At 42.4% G+C, this 13,598-nt stretch overlaps 1 long non-coding RNA gene across 3 annotated transcripts in view; it reads right to left on the reverse strand.

Annotated features, from left to right (window-relative positions):
• The window catches only part of LOC138148778 (uncharacterized), a 128,810-nt gene that overhangs the window by 97,044 nt on the left and 18,168 nt on the right, over positions 1-13,598 (reverse strand). For all 3 annotated transcript variants that reach the window (XR_011165166.1, XR_011165168.1, XR_011165167.1), the window contains exon 2: positions 11,168-11,218. This is a non-coding gene — a long non-coding RNA (uncharacterized lncRNA). The remainder of the gene's footprint in view (positions 1-11,167; positions 11,219-13,598) is intronic.

The raw sequence follows: 13,598 nt of genomic DNA on the forward strand, positions 1-13,598 counted from the left end.
CCAGGATCACACAGGTAATAATTGACAGAAACTGCACCTGAACCTGTCCTCTGACTTCAAACCATACTGTTCTCTTAAAAGCTGACTTCTCTCCCTTTCAAAGGGTTATGGGGACAAAATGATGCTGATGTTGCTTCAAGTTGGGGATTAGAGTTTATTCAAGTAAGTTCTGGATGTATTACACACACAGAGAAATACCAAGAGATGCCCATGGAGTCACACTCACAGACACAAAGAAATAGAGACATAAGCACATGCATGCAGTTTACACATAGAGACATAACTCACAAAACATATACCCAGAGATACAGATACTCATGCACGCCCAGACACACATACTCACGATATATTCTTACATGCTCATACATACACACAAAAACAATCCCACACTGTACTCTCTCTCTCTCTCTCTCTCTCTCTCTCTCTCTCTCTCTCTCTCTCTCTCTCTCTCTCTCTCTCTCATTCACTAAAGCCCCAAACACTTTGCCGAATCTCCCCTGGTAACCAAGAAAGGACTTGAAAATCCTCAAAGCAGAGCCGCCTCGGGAGGGCACTGGGGGGGAAGACGTCAGGGAATCACTTGGGTAAAACCCCAGAGACAACAGCTCCCAAGCGGCAAATACAAAATACTGTTTCATTGCCATTTTTTAAAATTCTCCCAGCTTTCAGTCATTATGCGTCTGTCCCTGTGATGGAAATGGGAATTCTTTCGCTCTCAAGCCTGGACTGTCCTTTCATTGCATTGAGGCCCAAAGCAGGCCTCTCTCACTGTGCTCTGCAATGCATAATTAATCTGGTTTCATAGAGACTTGGACAAAGGGGTCCATTCACCCCCTTCTCCTTCCCCCCTGAGATATTGTTATTTCTAAAAACTCCAGCCAGCTGGGATAGAGAGAAATATCAGCCCTGTGGGAGAATGAGCAGAGTGGGGGCCTCTGAGGGACAGGATGGATGGGGAGTGAAGGGATCTCTCTCAATGAGCTGGATTAGGGAAGGATAGAGATGAGGAAACTTTGGGGGGAGGGGAAGCAGATCACTGGGTTAGGTCTGAGGTTTACAAGTTTCAAGTCTCCTTTCCTCCCTGGGTAAGAGGAAGAAGAGACATCCACATTACTTAGTAACAAGAAAATCACAGATCATAGATATTAAAGCTGGTATTCATTTAGATAAAATTCAACCTTTCATTTGACAAATAAAGAAACTAAGGCCCAGAGAGGTTTCCTGACTTGCTCAAAGTAACATAGGTAGTGAGTAGAAGGGCTGGATTTTGAACCTGGGTCCTTTGACCCCCAAACTCAGCACTGTAGCACCCTGTGTTAAGGCATTTTTGGTGTGCTGAAACCTGAAAGCAATGAGCAGGGAGGGAAACACTCATTCTAGTCCATGCTGTTTACTATTCTCAAGAAGGAAGGTGCAAGGGAAAGATTTACTTAAAACCTCAGATAGACTGGCATTCCTGAAGGCTTAGGTGGTTAAGTAAATTTAGGACCCTCTCTGTTATCAAGAAGAAAAATCTTTTTGCCCAGGGGAACAAAGTGGGTACAAGAGAGGAATCGATTGAAAATTCTCTTAATCAACCAGGAACCTATGTTGCCTTTTGCTAGAACTTGGCACTAGACATAGCCAAGAAACTACAAGAGTAAGTGGGTTCCCATCATCACACTGTCCTGTAGCTAATGGGACTCTGGTGGGTCCCTCACTCCCCCAAATGGAGAAAATGATTCTTTCCAAAGCATTTAAAATCCTCTACCTCATCCACTCCTCACAATCCCCCTAGGAGGTAGGTAGGCTGAGTAGGTATACAAACAAGGAAACAGAGGTTCAGAGAGATGAAATGACTTGGGCATAACTCATGACCCCAGGGTTCCTTTCAGCTCCAGAATTCTTTGGCATGCCTAATGTCTATCAGTGTCAACAATGAAAACCACATCTCTTGAGATCCAGCTTGGACCTCTTCCCATTGCTACAGGATGCCACTGATGAGGGTGCTAGGTTGGGAGGATCATTTGGGTTTAAGCTCTGGACTCTTCATAAACAACAGCATTTCTCTTTTGTTGGAGAGGAGTTGTTTTCATTTGGGCAATTCCAGATCTATCTACAGACAACAACTCTCCCAGCATCCCGAGACAACAGTAGGGAAGGAGGCTCATACCTTTGTCTTTTCCTTGCTTTCAGAAGAGACTCCGGGCTAGAAAGCATTATATATGTGTGCATTGATATTATTATTTCTACACATACACACATATATACATACACACATAAAAAGTATGTGTATATGAAAATGTGTGTGTGTGTATAAATGTGTGTGTGTGTGGGGGGGTATGCACATACATACACATAGATATAGATTCTGAGATTGGAAAAGGAATGTGGGAAGGGAAACCAGTAAGAATAATATGGTGGCTGGCTCTGTGGGACAAGAGAAAGAGCTGGCAGTGAAGTGTAAAGAGATTAAATAGGGACATCTTCATGGCTCTCCTCATAGCAACCCGGAGACTTCTAGAGCTCTAAAGCCAAACATGTTCTTTCACATGAAAGAAAGATCACACTTGTTTTCCTTGGCCCCAGAGAGAAGAATTCAAAGCAATGGGGCAGAAACCACAATACGACTAATCTAAGCTGAATGTCAGAAAACCCTTAATAACAATTAAAGCTGCTGAAAAGTAGATGGGCCCATCTCAAGAGATAGCGGGGTCCCTCTCCCCAGAAATCTTCTTGAAAAAGTTGGAAGACCACCTGGTGAGCGTGTGGGAGAGTGAGTTCTTCATCAGAGATGATGGGAACTAGACGTCTGAGGTCCCTTTCAAGGTCTATGATTCCAGCACTCACTCAGTGACTATCAGGTTAAGTACAAATTCCCCATTCTTCTCAGGATCAAATCCAAATTCCTGAGCACAGTATTGAAGGCCCACCACCATCTATTTGGTACCACCCTGTACTCTAAACTAACGCTTGGGTCACTGTTCCCCTGCCTAGAGATACTCTTTACTCCAGGGACACCTGGTTTCCTAATTAGAACTTCTCTACACTGCCCTCCCCTCCCCATCTCACTTCAGAAACACACACTTACACGTGACCACACTTATTTTCATCCCATACCCTCTCCCACCAATATAGCTTTATTCATGATATTCCCTATGCCAGACCTGCCCGTCTATGAAAGTTCTGCCTACCCAAATCCTGCTGTCCTTCCTTGAAGACGCAACTGAAGTTCCATCTCCTCCATGAAGCCTTGTCAAACCATGGCAACTCACTCTGATTTCTTCCTGTTCTCCTATAGCATTTTGTTCATCTCATACAGGTTAAAACTTAGTCTCTAGTGTTATATTATGTTGATTCATCAATGTGCCTTGTCTGCCCAATCAGACTACAAACTCTCTGAGAGCAAGAATCATAGCTGATACTTCTTTGTATTCTCCATGGTACAGAGCCCTGGTTTGGGTACACTGGATGACGGTGACTCATTTATTCATTCATGTAACAAACATTTATGAGGCACCTACCACGTATAGCATACGGGGCTAAGCACTGGAGGAGATACAATTCAATTCAACCACCATTGATTGGTACCTGGCATCACAGAATTTGCAGTATAATGGTAGGATAAGGTTGACAGAATAAATGTATTGATGCTTGCTACATCTCCTTTAGTGTAGCAAATAATAATAGCAACATGTATTTACAGAGTGCTTTTAGGTTCACAGAGTGAGGTAGGTAATATAATTGTCTCTATCATCATTTTACAAATAGAGAAACAAATTCCGAGATACTAGGTGACTTGCCATGGACACAGATCTAGTAGTCTGGCAGGGGTAGAATTCAGATCCAGTCCCCCTTGACCTAAAGGCTGAGGCTCTTTTCCCTACAACATGCTACAGTTGGTCAGTCATGTACAAAACAAGCCCTTTTGTGCCCACAGGGTTATCCCAGATATTGCTTCACTTCCTCAACCCGACTCTCTACTTCCTAAAACTTGTCATATACCTAGAACTTGCTGTGCTTTCTTAGACAAAATCAGGGACACCACAAGTACCAGAGTAAGCTTCCAATTCTCCAACATGCCAAGGCAGCTAGAAAATATATGTGCTCCCCCACTGTCCATTCTCAGAATTAGGAAGATTTAAGGTCGATTTCCAAAACCTCAGCAAGCCCAAACACCATCCCAAATGAACAGTGGTAATTCCAAACTCCAGTCCATCCCATCCCATTTTCCTGATACATTCTGTACCTCAACTAGACCCTGGGAAATATTTCCCTAAAACTAAAGACTACATGTCCCTAATACAACCACAGGTCTCCTCCCAGCCAGGCCACTGCTGCACAGTGGTTGCCAAAATGCCTGAGCTGAGAAAAGGCAGCTCCTCGGTGTTTTCAAAGGGCCCTAAACTGGGCACCAACACAGAACAGTGTTGCCCAGTTAAACAGAGCAGTGCATGTGGGGCTCTCACTTTTCTAGAGTGTCGAACTTGTGCATACAAAGAGGCCCTGGGATGAGAAACAGCCAACTTCAAAAGGTCAGAGTCAATGCCCCTTTTAAGTTGCCCTCACATCTGTGGAGGAAATTATGTGTTAAAAGACTCAAAGACAGCAAGCTATAGGGGAAAAGAAATTATAGACCTCAGCAAAGACCTGGCTCAGGCCTCTAAGTGAACCAAGCCCCGTTATTTTATGAGCATAATCTTGCCTGGCAATTAAAACCCTTGGAAACTTGGCCGTCGACCTTCCCAAAGATGACACCGTGACCTAGGCAACACCCAAAACACCCAACAAAGAAGAAGCCACTTGATCTGCATCCATAGGAAAATGGCTCTGAACAAACCATTTTTTCAACTTGTTTTAAATAAAAATACAAAGACTTCCATACCACCCAGAAAATGAGAAGAATCAGGTTCAGTTGAAAAGAAATCAGAAACTAGGCATCTGAGAAATCATACACCTGTTCTCTTTCCTTCATGTTTAGCTTTCTCAGATCTTTTTGGTCATCTCTCTATAGAGAACCAACCATGGGACATCTCAGTTTTGATGTCCTGAGAAACTTGTGCTGAGTGAGTTTAAAGAGGAAGAAGGAAGAAGGATAGTTGGGGGAAAAAAAGAGCTGTGGAGAAATTTTCCAATGCTACTGGTCAGGTTATTTGCCACTCTGACACCTTTCTACATTTTAGCCATATTTGTCCTTTAAGGCCTAAATGTTCATTTTTAAATGCCATGGAGACACCCACAATAATGCCAGATGATACTGGTGTCTCACCTTTCTGACTACCTTAAGGTATATCTATCACATACCCTGGCACTCAATTTATAGATTTTAACACTTGTTCACATATTGTCTCAAGATGTTCTCTACTTTTTTCATGTATTTTTTCATCTTATTGCACCAACTAAACTACAAATTCTTCAAGAGCAAAGACTATGCTTTTTACACCTTTTGTATCATCCCACAGTATATAACACAGGACTGAACACTAACAAATACTAGCTGAGTTGGTTGGTTTGACCTGAGTTTGCTTTACTTGGGTTGAGTTGAGTTGAGTTACATTGGGCAGAGTTGCATTGACTTGAATTGAGTTGAGTTGAATAGAGTTGGGTTAGAATAATTGAACTGGCAGCTAGGTGGTGCGGTGGATAGAGCACCAGGTCTAAAGTCAAGAAGCCCTAGTTCAAATGCAGTCTCAGAAACTTACTAGCTATGTGACCCTGGGCAAGTCACTTAACCTTGTTTGCCTCAGTTTCCTCATCTGTAAAATAAGCCACAGAAGAAAATGGCAAACTATTCAAGCATCTTTGCCAAGAAAACTTCCAATGGAGTCATGAAGAGTCAGACATGACTGAACAACAACAAAAGACTGATTGAGGTTGAGTTGACCCTATATGCCAAAAACAGGGAGAAGAGAATAGTTGATAGTTAATCTTTTAACTTGTTATACTTGATCTGGAAAGCAGCACTAACATGAGATTCCCCTCTGGCTTTAATGTTGAGTTTGTATGAGCATTCTCATTGGGCAATATTTCTGCTGAGCTCCTGAGGATAATCTGATCCAGAATATGACATTACTTTTATGGTCGATGCTTGTATGGCCACAAGAATGTTGAGGCAACCAGAGTCTATACCAAATGAGGACTGTTTAAAGAAACTAAGAATATTTAGACTACATGAGAAAAGACCTACGAAGGAACATGGTTGGGGTTTTCAGGTATTTAAAGGATTATCATGTGGAAGATAAATTAGGCTTGTTCTACTTGGTTCCAGAGAGAAAATGAGGAGCAATGAGTATAAAAAGTTATATTAAGGCTAGATACAAGGAGGAAAAAATTCTAATAATTACAGCTATCCAAAAGTTAATGGACTAGCCCTGGGAAGAGTGAGTTTTTTATCACTCAAAACCTTCAAAAGGAGACTCAATGACAACTTGCTGTAGGACGGAGAAGGAGATGGTTCCTATTCAGTTATAGGTTGGACTCCATGACCCCTGAGGTATCCTCCAACTCTGAGCTTCTGTGATTGTGAGCAGCCCATAGTGGTTACTAGAAGTAGATTATGTTTAACTTGGATCATGTGTCCCTTGATGACCCATAGCAATGAAATGAAATGAAATTGGGATCCAGGAAGCTCCTGGAGAGCTAGTCCCTGGTCCTTTGGAGAAGAATGCTCTACCCTTGTCTAAAAAGAGCTAGAAAGACACCAAGGCATAAAACACTTGGATTTATACTGTGGGCAGTAACAATGGCTTCTTCCAGGTGATATCAAAATCCTTTGAGGAGACACAAAACCATGGTGTCTAACTTTGGTGACTAAATAGCAACCAAAGGGTTTGATTTGAAAGATAAACTTTGATCTGGCACTTTTATGGGTTCCATATATATTCTACTGAAAAAGCTACCTACCATTGTCTAGATCTTACAAGGGAATTTCCCAGAATCTTTCCTGGTAATACATAAAGCATGTGGGGAGACGTAGCAGATTTTCCACACCTCAAAAGGCGTGGAGAAACACTGAGCTAGGAGACACATGGTCCCCACCAGCAGAAACCAATACACTTCACAGCCCATGACAGTAGAGAGGAAGTAACACATCAGCAGAGGACAGAACTGGCATTAAGCTCATGTAGACCTGTAATTGACTCTGGGGAACTAGAAAGGGGCAGGGGGGTGGCATTGTACTATTATTTCAACAGACTTCATTTAGATAGTGTTTCCTCTGTTGTTGATAAAGTTTCCTTTTATAAAGATTTTTCATGGTCAAAATCCTTGCAAATGAGGCAGTATCATATAGTAGGGAAAGCACTTAATTTGCAATCTGAAGACCTGGGTTCAGATCCCAACTCTGCCCCTTACTGCCTGTAAGATTTAAAGCAAGTCACTTGACCTTTCTGGCCTTCAGTTTTGTCATCTGTAAAATAAAGAGTTTAAACAAGACAACTGCTAAGGACCTTTCTAGTTCTGAATTCTACAATTCTGCATCCTAAGTGGAAAGCATTGGGATGCCCAGTGGTTTGTATTTTCTCAATTTCTGAATGAGAGGGTCTAGTGAAGAGATATGTAGTGTTCCCAAAAGTAAGCCAACCCTTTCATGCCACAGGTACCTCTGACACATAAGCATCTCGGACAATGTCTCCTTGTGGCCCCAGTGAACCAATTTCTGCCTGGTTCCCCAGAGACAAGGCAGAGGATGCCACCAGCACAGAAATCCCTCTGTGTCCTGTGGGGTCCACACAGCACTCTGGGAAAAGGGCTAGGAATCCTGGCTGGTTACTCAGGCTCCCTTGGAGGAAGTTCTATGCAGTCAGAGCCCAGCTGGGCAATGGTCCCAGCACACACAGTGCTCACTTCTAGTCCAAGAAAAAGCCAGGCTATCAGGCTAGGGAAAGCATTCCCCACTCCCACAGCCTATCCCTTCCTCCTTTGTCCCCCACTTCAAATAACTCCCAAAGAGACACAGTTGGCCCAGACTGGATCATTGCATTCAGTCCTCCTTGGGGGTCACTCCATCCAGCCTTTATCTCTCTTTAGGGAGAATTTTCCAGAGACCTACAGTTCTCTTCTCAAGAATCATCCCTGCCACCCACATTCAAAAGTCTGTAAGCTCTAGAGGAGCCTTTATGTATGGTCAGGACAAATAACTGCTTGCCAATGTCACCCATCCCTCTGACCACTGCCTTTCCTCTTCTTTTCCCTGGCTCAGGCCCCAATATCCATCTCCCAGCTCAGGGAACTTTAGCATCCTTTCCAGCAAACACTGCTTCCCTGTCCTCCATCCCTTCAAACACTTTCCCCAGATTTGGGACACAGGCACCATCCATCTACCCATTCGACCATCCATCCATCCATCATCTATTCCTCCCTCCATCATCCATCCAACCACCCATCCATCCCTCCATGCACCATCCATCCAATCACCCATCCATCCCTCCATATACCATCCATCCATCCAATCACCCATCCATCCTTCTATATACCATCCATCCATCCAACCACCCATCCATCCCTCCATCCATTCATCCATCCATCCCTCCATCTAATCAATCAACAAATCAATAAGAATTTTGAAGTCCCTGCTATGATCTAGGCACTGTACAAAATGATGAGGATACAAATACAAGGAATAAAATTACCTCTAACTTTAAGGAGCTTACTTTCTAACAGGGGAGACATGTGTATATGCATATCGTTCCTCAAATTTTGCAAAGCATTTCACTTTCATGACCTCATATGAACCTCAAAACAGTCCTGTGAGGTCAGGTACTGCATGTGTGTATGCACACATAGTCAGGATATGCATATCCCTGCATGTATGGGTAGGCATATATACATGTATATATATTTACATCTGCACATAAACATATGTGTGCATATATATATAATTAATATATGTACATGTAGAATAAATATAAAGCTAACAAATTCAAATAAACAAAAGGTAAGTTCAAGTTACTATACAACCGTGAACATGCCTGATCTCATCTGATCTTGAAAGCTAAACAGAGTCAGTCCTGGTTTGTGCTTAGATGGGAGGGTACCTTGAAATACCAAGTGCTGGAGACTAAAAGGAGCAGTTAGATGACTCAGGGCATAGAGTGCTGGGCCTGGAGTCAGGAAGACTCTTCATGAGGTCAAAACTGGCCTCAGACATTTACCAGCTGTATGACCCTGGGCAAGACGCTTAATTCTTTTTGTCTTCGTTCCCCCTCTGTAAAATGAGATGGAGAAGGAAATGGCAAACAGTATCTTTGCCAAGAAAACCCCAAATGGGGTCAAGAAAAGTTGAACATAACTCAACAGCAACAATTACAAATTAGTTAGGGAAAGAGGGTACTAGGAATTGAGAGGACCAAGGAAGTCTTCATGTTAAAGGTCATGTTTGAACTGCATTTTGAAGGAGAGATTCTGTGAGGCAGAAGTGAGGAGGGAAGACATTCCAGGCATGAGGAACAGCTAGTGCAAAGGGATGGCAATGAGAGATAGAGTACCATGTGTGAGGAGTAGGGAAAAAGACAGTTTCACTGAATTGCTGAGTTGGGGGGGAGAGGCTGGGGGAGCAGAGTGTTAGTATATATTCAAGTCCCAAAGATAGGCTGGGACTTGGTTATAAAGGGTCTGAAAAGCTAAAGAGAGAAGCTTGTAGTTTATCTTAGAGGAAATAGGGAGTCAACCTAATCAGTTTGTTAAAAGCAGATTGAGGGGTGGCTAGGTGGCACAGTAAATAGCCCTGGAATCAGGAAGACCTGAGTTCAAATCTGGCCTCAGACACTTAACACAAAAACTAGCCGTGTGACCTTGGGTAAGTCACTTAACCCCAATTGCCCTCCAAAAATAAAAAATAATGCAGTTTGACCCCTAGGTGGATAGAGTATTATTGCTCTGAATAACCACGGATCAGAATCATCAAACAAGGAGAAAGCTGGTGCCAAGGCCCTATTTCAAGGAGCCATCATGGCAAAAGGGAGAGAGTGTGCTGGCTTGGAAATCAAAAGACCCAGGTCTAAATTGTGGTTCTGCCCCTTGACATCTGTGTAACTTTGGGGAAATCACTTCACCCCTTTGCAGGTCTTTCGTCTGAGAGTCACACATCCTCTGAGTCTTGAGTCTATAAAATAGGGGAGATTGAATAAGATGACCCCTCAGGTCCTTGTTCCCTCTCTGTAATGCTATGACTAAAGCAGATTGGACAGGGAGGAGGCCAGGGGAAATCAGATAATCTCTCCCAACTCCTTTCCAGCTTTAAATCTTATGCTCTAGGTCTCAATTACTGAAATTAAAAGGGCCTTTAGTTAGTTAGTTAGTTAGTCAACCCATACATTTTACAGAAGGAAAATGGGACTTTTGCCCCAAGTCACAAAAGTAGATGGTGGGAGGGAACAGTCAGGATTCAAACTGAATCCTGGTCCCCTCACTCCAGATGCGTGCTCTTTCTACCAGAGTGAACTTTGATCTTGTATATCAGGCAAAACCATGGTGGTCAGAAGACCTAAAATGAGTCCTTACACTTGACTAGCTGTGTGACACTGGGTAAGTCATTGAACTTCAGAGCCTTCTCTATAAGATAGTAATAAAAACACTAGTAATACCTACCTCCAAAGTTTTGCTGTGGATTATGTTATGAGAAAGCTATATAAATGTGAATTTTTGTGATACCTTTCTGTGAAATGAGCAAAGGGTGCTCAGTTTTTCCCCTTAACACTCCAGTTAGGTAATAATGTAGGGTAACTTGCTAGCTAAGTGGCATCCGTACTGGATGGACAGCCATACTGGCCTGGGTTCACGTCTTGCCTCTGACACTCACTGTATGACACATGTCATCACAATCTCTGGTGTCTGAGGTGACTTTCTCAGCAGAGAAAGCCTTGATGAGCTGACAACCCATACCCAGCCTGGATACAGGGAGCTCCCATAAAGGGATTTCCCCACAGCTGTGAAATCATTGATCCATAGGCTTATAGGTTTAGGGATGGAAGTGACCTAATCAAAATCTCTCAGAGATGAACTTATCATCATATTCTAAATCCAGCACTCTTTCCATGGTAGAAATAAGTACGACCCAAGGGTGGGGGGAGAGAGGAGGTGGAGAAAAAAGGACATTGAGTAAAAATAAAACAAAAAACCAGGAATTTACAGAAAATGAAATAAATATAGAAGATCTGCTCTCTTTTCTGAATGAGATAATCCCCTTTACCTGGAAAAAACTTCCATCCCATGAGAATCCTCTGAGGGCCATAGGTTCGTCCTGTAGGAAGCAAGAAAATCCCCCTAAGTGTTGCTCAAAACCTCAGGGAACCCCTATTCAGTCTTTTAGTCAGTGTAGTATAGACATAGAGTACAAGGTTTGAAGTCAGAACACTTTAACTGAAATCTGCTGCGGATTCACTAAGTGACTCTGGGCATGTCACAGCATCGCTCTGTGCCTCAGTTTCCCATCTGTAAAATGGAGGGGTTAGCCCATATTTCTGCCTGGGTTTCCTATATGTGATCAGCCTTCCTTAATCTATTGGTTCGTTTCATCTGCTCTAACCTCCTAGACTAAAGGTTCCCTTTCTTGCCTTTGCCTCTTTCTCCTTCCTCCCCTCCTCCTCAGGATAGTTTCTTTTTTAAGGGTTTAAAAAAACTGCTAGAACTATTTTTTACTAAAATTATTTTTGGTTGAAGTTCTTAGTAGAGAGAGCTCCATGTCAGAAAAACTTGTATCCGTCTTCTGACTGATCTGTGTTTGAACATTGACTGATGCTTAATAGTTGTTTAATGCTAAACAAGACATTTAACTTTTCTGTACCTCAGTTTCCTCGTCTATAAAATGAAGAGGTTGAACTTAATGACCTTTTGAACCTTTTCATTCCAAAGCTATAGTTCTATGAAGTGGAGCTGTCCAAAGAATAATTGCTTTACTAGAGAAATTAAGGTAATTTAAGTAATATTGAATTAGTACTGGACCTGGGGTCAAAATGACTTGAATCAAAACCCACCCTCAGACAATAGCTGTATATCCTTGAGCAAACATCTGTTTGCCTCAGTTTCCTCATCTGTAAAAGGGGGGCCAATAATAGCACTATCTCCCAGGGTTGTTATGAGGATCAAATAAGATAGTAATTTTAAAGCATTCAGTGTAGTGCTTGGAACATAGTAGGCACTCTATGAATGTTAGCTATTATGAATACACTGCTTCACTCGGTAGTAAGTTCCCTCATCAATGGATGATCATTTATCACATATATTCCAAGGAGGATTAAGAGCTTAGGGACTAGATGACCCCTGAGATCCCTTGTCAATGATAAGAAATCTCTGAGCCAACTTGTAGAATTTCATGTGCCCTTGAGATAACTAAAGGCTGTCCTCCACCCTCCTATGAAGCAATTCTTCTCCTCCACATGCCACAAACTCACCCCATCTTTTTCCAGTTTCCTTTCACCACACTGTTCTCCCAGCCTGAAACAATCCCCTTTCTCCCTATCCAAATTCACATACCTCCTCTACGAAGCCTTACTGGTGGTTCACCAAGAGCTTGTTGAGCCGCCATACCTGATCATCGGTCCTCTGGTCACTGCTTTCCCTGGTTCTGTCCCCTACTGCACTGTGATCCCCCTCAGGGCAACGTGCTATTCCCACCCACCCCTTTTCTGCATCCTCTAAATAGCTTAGGATGGAGCTGGATTCTCCATAGGGATCCAAAGCATATTTGAAGAACTGAAGGGGATTCAATTCCATTGAACAAGTATGTATGAAGTCCCTCCATTGTGGGACACGCCTGCTGATGCAGAGACAGAGTCCCTGCCCTAGGGTGGGGAGAACCTTAAATTCTACAAGACAGCAACAGCAGCAACACCAATAACTGGAATTTATGTAGGGCTTTGCAGAGCACCTGTTGCACATATTATATAATGCATTAGACATTGCATTTATTAAGTTATATATTATGTATATTATCTCATTTAATCATCACAACTTTGTGAGGTGGGTGCTAATGTCTTCATTTTATGGATGAGAAAACTGAGGCTAAGAGAGCTACTTGCCCAGAGTCACACAATCATTAAGTGTCTGAGATGGTATTTGAACCAAGGTGTTCCTGAATCCAAGGCCAGTGCTCTAAACTGCTGGGTTCTCTGGCATATACAGCAGGGACACATGAAGAGGTGTTCTTAGCCTCTTTGGTGGCAAGGACCCCTTTGGCGGTCTGTTTCCTGTGGCCTATGCTCTTTTGCAGAATAATTGCTTAAATGTATAAAATAAATGGATTTTATTTATTTATTTAAGATTACAAAGGAAACCAGTTAAATTAGAAAACAGTTTATCAAATATTTTCTTTAAAAGCTTGAGAACACTTCAAATAGAAGGATCAAGGAATATTTTAAGTAGGATCTGGTATCTGAACTAAGCTTTGAAGAAAGTTGAGAGAAAGAGAGATAGAGGTACAAAGAGAGACAGAGGGAGATAGAGAGAGAAACAGATAGAGAAAGAAGGGAAGAAGGAGTGAGAAAGAAAGGAAGGAAGGAAAGAAAGAAAGAAAGAAAGAAAGAAAGAAAGAAAGAAAGAAAGAAAGAAAGAAAGAAAGAAAGAAAGAAAGAAAGAAAGGAAGGAAGGAAGGAAGGAAGGAAGGAAGGAAGGAAGGAAGGAAG

The sequence above is a fragment of the Petaurus breviceps genome, unplaced genomic scaffold (genome assembly GCF_028583685.1).
Source record: "Petaurus breviceps papuanus isolate PSGF00001 unplaced genomic scaffold, PetGlider_PUasm1.0 90842, whole genome shotgun sequence".
Lineage (NCBI taxonomy): Eukaryota > Metazoa > Chordata > Mammalia > Diprotodontia > Petauridae > Petaurus > Petaurus breviceps.